The sequence below is a fragment of the Telopea speciosissima genome, chromosome 6, assembly GCF_018873765.1.
Source record: "Telopea speciosissima isolate NSW1024214 ecotype Mountain lineage chromosome 6, Tspe_v1, whole genome shotgun sequence".
Classification (NCBI taxonomy): Eukaryota; Viridiplantae; Streptophyta; class Magnoliopsida; order Proteales; family Proteaceae; genus Telopea; species Telopea speciosissima.
Window position 1 is genome coordinate 30,116,975 of NC_057921.1, and position 6,088 is coordinate 30,123,062.

Genomic DNA, 6,088 nt, shown 5'->3' on the forward strand with positions numbered 1-6,088 from the left:
TAGACTTAAAATATTACTAAAAGAACCCCCTCAGAGCCTTGGAAGTGTGGGCCAAAGCCCCACAACTTTCCATGAAGTTTGGGCCATGACAGCAGCACCGGAGTCATGAACAGACTCACTCTTACTGAATCCGCTCGAGGATCTGCCCGTGCTGTCATCAGCCATTTTGGATTATTTTCCTGTGGGACCCACACTCCCGTGTCCTGGATACCTTAATTGGACCTTTGGACCATATGGACCCCTGCCCTTATCATGAGCTGGTTATGTGGTTCATGAAAGTGGGCCCACAAGGCTTAACTTAGGTGAATAATGGGTTTTATACACCCTAACCTAGACCAAACAGACCTTAGTGGACAATTAAGTCCTATGGACTTAAGATGCACCCCAAACATGACCTAATGGACCTAATGGTCATAACTAAGGCCAAACAAGCCCTAGACCTAACCCAAAACTCATTTAAAGACCTAAGGGCCACTAAGTGATTGGGGATACCTAATCCAAACACACCCTATGGCCCATCTAACCCCTTAAAGGATACCTAAACCCCTCTCATTCACTTATCTCTCCTCCTCCATAAGAAACTGTGGAGGAGAAGAGACAAGAGAAAAGAGAAGGAGGACGAGGAAGGAAGAAGAATGAGAAGTAGGAGAGGAATAGGAGGGGAAGGGAAGAGGATGGAAGCCATGGTAAGGAGCCCGGCTGCCACACACCTCCTCCCAAGCTGCCCAGACCCAAGGGAGAAAAGAAAGAGGAGAAGAATAGATGGAGAAAGTGGCTGGAAGAAGGAAGCTCACCAAGGTAAACTCCCCAAACCTAGTTCTCCCTCATTTCTCTTTGATTTTGGTAGTAGTTCTTGAGCTTGAGCTAACCTAGGGTTCCATTTGGGACTCAAGATGATGCTTGGCCCTAGTTGGGAGCTCTAATGAATGCTGACCTAGGCCTCTAAGTGCTACAATTGCAGCCATGGCCAATGAATCCTTGGTTTAAACCTAAAACCCAACTCTTTGGAATAAATTGGAGATCCAACCTGATGAGCACATTTATGTGTGAAATCTTAGGGCATAAAACATACATTTTACCACATTGGACAGAGTTACTCGGTGCTTTCTTGTGCTTTTCAGGGTTTAGGTGAATTATTGTGAAAATGGAGGAGATGATGCTAAGGAGATGTTTTTAAGCTTTTTAGAGGTGTTAATAGTATGGATACATAGCCCATTGAGTCAGCTTCGTAACGGTTCAAACGACACTTGATTCCGAGTTGAAACGAAGAAGTTATGGCCGTTTTCGTAACGACGCGCGAAAATGGTCTGCAGGGGTTTATTTATAATTATTGACAGTCAGACGGGAACAAAGTGAAACGGAAGTTCGGATTCTAGGGGCCTTAACACAATTATCAGAAGTTACTTTACTGTACCCGAAAGATTCCATTTGGAAGGCTCTGGACAATCCAACTTCAACTTGAGATATCTTGGGCTCCCCAACTCCGAATTGGACGAAATTTGGGTTTATTTTGGGTGATTTTTCACAAGAAACACAATGGTGAGGCCTATATAAGCATCCCATCCTCCATCTTTTCTAAAGGACAGAATGGGTATTTTATTTATTCTTGAAGAAATCCTAGTCATCACCCTTATTCTCTCTCTCCTCCAACTTCTCAAGGGCACTTCTGGAATTCTACTTGGGAAAGATTTATATTTTCTCATCTATGGAAGGTTAAAAAATCAAAGATGCTTTGATTTTATTGCTTGGAGAAGATATCTACAAAGAAAAGGAAGCACTTGTTAGAATTGGAATTTTACTTTTCTAGAAATAGAAGGTCAATGTAAACAATCTTCTCTTCTTCTTCTTTCTATTTTTTTTCTTTTTTCTTAGGATTCAAGGCATTGTAAAAGAGGAAATAGAAGATAATATTCTTTTTTCTTAGGGAATATTTCTCCTACACTTCCATCTTCTCTCTTCTCCTCTCTTCCACGTATAAATACCCCCTACCTCTCTTGTAAAAAATTGCTCATTCACTTAGTGAAATTTCTTCTCTTCTTCTCCTTCTAATTTGTGATTTTTGGCTTTTCTAAGTTCTAGTTTGCTTTTTTGATTTTCATTTAATGGTTATAATAGGTTTAGTTTATGCTTTAATTTCAATTTAAGTCTTCAATTGGGTTGTAATTTCTTAATTCTAGTTTAGATTTTAAGCCTTCTAGTCTAAGTTCTTAAGTTGATGACAAGACTTGAAGATTTAGAAGAGGAGGCCATGGTAAGTTTATGCAAGTATTCAAGCTTTTTAATTACATTCATACAAGCACATCCAGGTTTTACTATCTAAACTCTCAATCTCATTCTCCATCTCCTCTATCTCTCTTTATCTTCTTCTTCTTTCCCCTCTATTTCTTTTATTTTAATTTTATATGGTTGTGGTGTATGGATGCATTTTTATTTCCTTATTTCTTTTTATGTGGTTATTATGTGTAGCTGCATTTTTTATTCCTTTCAATTCGCTTTAGTTTGATAGGTTAGATGCTCATGTGTTAGGACGTCGATTTCATCGCTAAATTTTGTTAGATGCATATGAGTTAGGATGCAGTGATTTTCGTTAGTTTAATTAGTTTAATTTAACACTTTAATTTGGTTCACTTTGCATTACTTTTAAGTTAGTTAAATAGAGTGGCATATATCTCCTCATGTTCGACCCGTAGCTACGATTGACCCGTACGCTTATGGTTTTATTTTAACTCAAACAAGTTTTAAATAATAAAAAAATCTCTTTTCAAGGATGGTAGTTGATTTGTATCCGGTGATGGGGATTGAGTTTGAAAATATGAGTGCTACTTCATGTGATGGTTAAATTCCTCTATGTGTTTATGAACCCCTTTGATCTTTTGGCTAGTAGTTGAGACCAATTTGTTTGTGGCAAGGCATGAAAGTGAAAGTGAATGAAAAAAAAAAAAAAAGAGAGAAACAGAAAGAAAAGTGGAATTCCTTGGGACTAGACAGGGCATTGTGCCTCATGAAGCAGGATGACTTGATCGAAATTCCTTGGAAGGAAACTCAAAAAAAAAAAAAAAAAACTCTTGCATCAATGTCTCAATGTCTTATGGATACATGCAAAAAGCAAAGCTACCAAGTATTTGGGTGCCTGGTGTATGCTCCACCATGTCATTCAGAGAACAGTAGTAGAGTAGAAAAAGAGTTTGTTCCTTGGAAGGAAACTCAAAAAAAAAAAAAAAAACTTTTTCCTTAATGCTTGGAAAAGAAAGTATGGTAAAAAATACTCAATGCCTAAGTCTTTGGTTCTATCAGTGCTATGAGTGGTTTACTTGAAGGGGAGTAGTGTTCAGAAAATATGAGGAGATCCCTTGACCTTGATGCATGCTTGTTACTTGAATTGATGTGGGATGATAAAATTCAAGTGTGGGGGAACCTTTGGCTCCTTAATCTTTAGTTGAGTATTTCTTTGAGATTGTGTGCCGTATCTTACTTATGCCATGAGAAAAATTTACATCATTCTTTTTTATTTATTAAATTTTGGGTGTATATTCACTGCAAATACCCACGAGACACAACTCGTCCACTAGGGGTAACCTAGGGGTTGAAAGGTTTGTTGCACATGCTAAGTGCAACCGTGATTCCTACGAAAGTGAGTTAGGATTTTTTTTTGCATTCTAAGTTAGTTTATCTTTTGCTTTACTTGAGGACAAGTAACATTCAAGTGTGGGGGAATCTGATGAGCTCATTTATGTGTGAAATCTTAGGGCATAAAGCATACATTTTACCACATTGGACAGAGTTACTCGGTGCTTTCTTGTGCTTTTCAGGGTTTAGGTGAATTATTATGAAAATGGAAGAGATGATGCTAAGAAGATGTTTTTAAGCTTTTTAGAGGTGTTAATAGTATGGATGCATAGCCCATCGAGTCAGCTTCGCAACGGTTCAAACAGCACTTGATTCTGAGTTGAAACGAAGAAGTTATGGCCGTTTCCGTAACGACGGGCGAAAATGGTCTGCAGGGGTTTATTTATAATTATTGATAGTCGGACGGGGACAACGTGAAGCGGAAGTTCTTATTCCAGGGGCCTTAACGAATTATCAAAAGTTACTTTACTGTACCCGAAAGATTCCATTTGGAAGGCTCTGGACAGTCCAACTTCAACTTGAGATATCTTGGGCTCCCCAACTCCGAATTGGACGAAATTTGGGTCTATTTTGGATGATTTTTCGCAAGGAACACAATGGTGAGGCCTATATAAGCACCCCATGCTCCATGTTTTCTGAAAGACAGAATGGGTATTTTATTTATTCTTGAAGGAATCCTAGTCATCACCCTTACTCTCTCTCTCCTCCAACTTTTCAAAGGCACTTCTGGAATTCTACTTGAGATAGATTTATATTTTCTCATCTATAGAAGGTTGAAAAATCAAAGATGCTTTGATTTTATTGCTTGGAGAAGATATCTACAAAGAAAAGGAAGCACTTGTTAGAATTGGAAGTTTACTTTTCTAGAAATAGAAGGTCTATGTAAACAATCTTCTCTTCTTCTTCTTTCAATTTTTTTTCTTTTTTCTTCGGATTCAGGCATTGTAAAAGAGGAAAGAGAAGACAATATTCTTTTTTCTTAGGAAATATTTCTCCTACACTTCCATATTTTCTCTTCTCCTCTCTTTCACCTATAAATACCCCCTACCTCTCTTGTAAAAAATTGCTCATTCACTTAGTGAAATTTCTTCTCTTCTTCTCCTTCTAATTTGTGATTTTTGGCTTTTCTAAGTTCTAATTTGTTTTTTTGATTTTCATTTAATGGTTATAATAGGTTTAGTTTATGCTTTAATTTCAATTTAAGTCTTCAATTGGGTTGTAATTTCTTAATTCTAGTTTAGGTTTTAAGCCTTCTAGTCTAAGTTCTTAAGTTGATGACAAGACTTGAAGATTTAGAAGAGGAGGCCATGGTAAGTTTATGCAAGTATTCAAGCTTTTCAATTACATTCATGCAAGCACATCCAGGTTTTACTATCTAAACTCTCAATCTCATTATCCATCTCCTCTATCTCTCTCTATCTTCTTCTTCTTCCCCCTATATTTCTTTTATTTTAATTTTATATGGTTGTGGTTTATGGATGTATTTTTATTTCCTTATTTCTTTTTATGTGGTTAGTATGTGTGGCTGCATTTTTATTCCTTTCAATTCGCTTTAGTTTGATAGGTTAGATGCTCAAGTGTTAGGACGCCAATTTAATCCTTTAATTTTGTTAGATGTTTATGAGTTAGGATGTATTGATTTTCGTTAGTTTAATTAGTTTAATTTAACACTTAATTTGGTTCACTTTGCATTACTTTTAAGTTAGTTAAATGGAGTGGCTTATATCTCCTCGTGTTCGACCCGTAGCTACGATTGACCCGTATGCTTGCGGTTTTATTTTAACTCAAACACAACCCTTGTAGGATCTTGGAATCCTTGAGGTCAACCTAGGACCTAGTGACCTTAGGAGGGCTTAGACACCTCTCCCTTGTCCCTGAGAGCTTGTTGTTGAGGTTTTGGTGTCTTGAGTTCTGATCTTGGAAAACTTTTTAAGGACTATATGGGTATTTCGGTAAACTTCCTGTATAGGATTTTCGCTAAAATTCTATAGCGAGAGCTCTTTCCCAGTATTGAAAAATCTGAGAGAGGTGTGAGGAATGAGTGATTGTAACCTATTCTCCATTGATAGTGAAACAGATCTCATCTCACCGTGGACGTAGGCAACCTTGCCGAACCACGTAAATCTTTGTGCGCACTGTGTGATTGTGTTTTTACGATTTCCATTATTCTTTGCATCGTGTTAGGTTTCATACTTGTGGCACTCCAAGCTTCAATGCTGGAGCTGAAGCCCTCTGCAATCTCAGAAGAGACTGCTAGCAGATGAACGATCGGATCCATCTATCATGGTAATGCCCGTCAGTCCCCCAGTACAAACCTTGCACCTTAGACTGAGCGGACGAAGGAATGGACTCAAGCCTGCTGCCTCCGCTCAAAGCCTGTTGCTCTCGGGTCTGTCTCAGGAATTGAACGGATGTAGGGACGGACCCAAAAAGCACATCCGCCCGTGGATCCGCTCCCTTT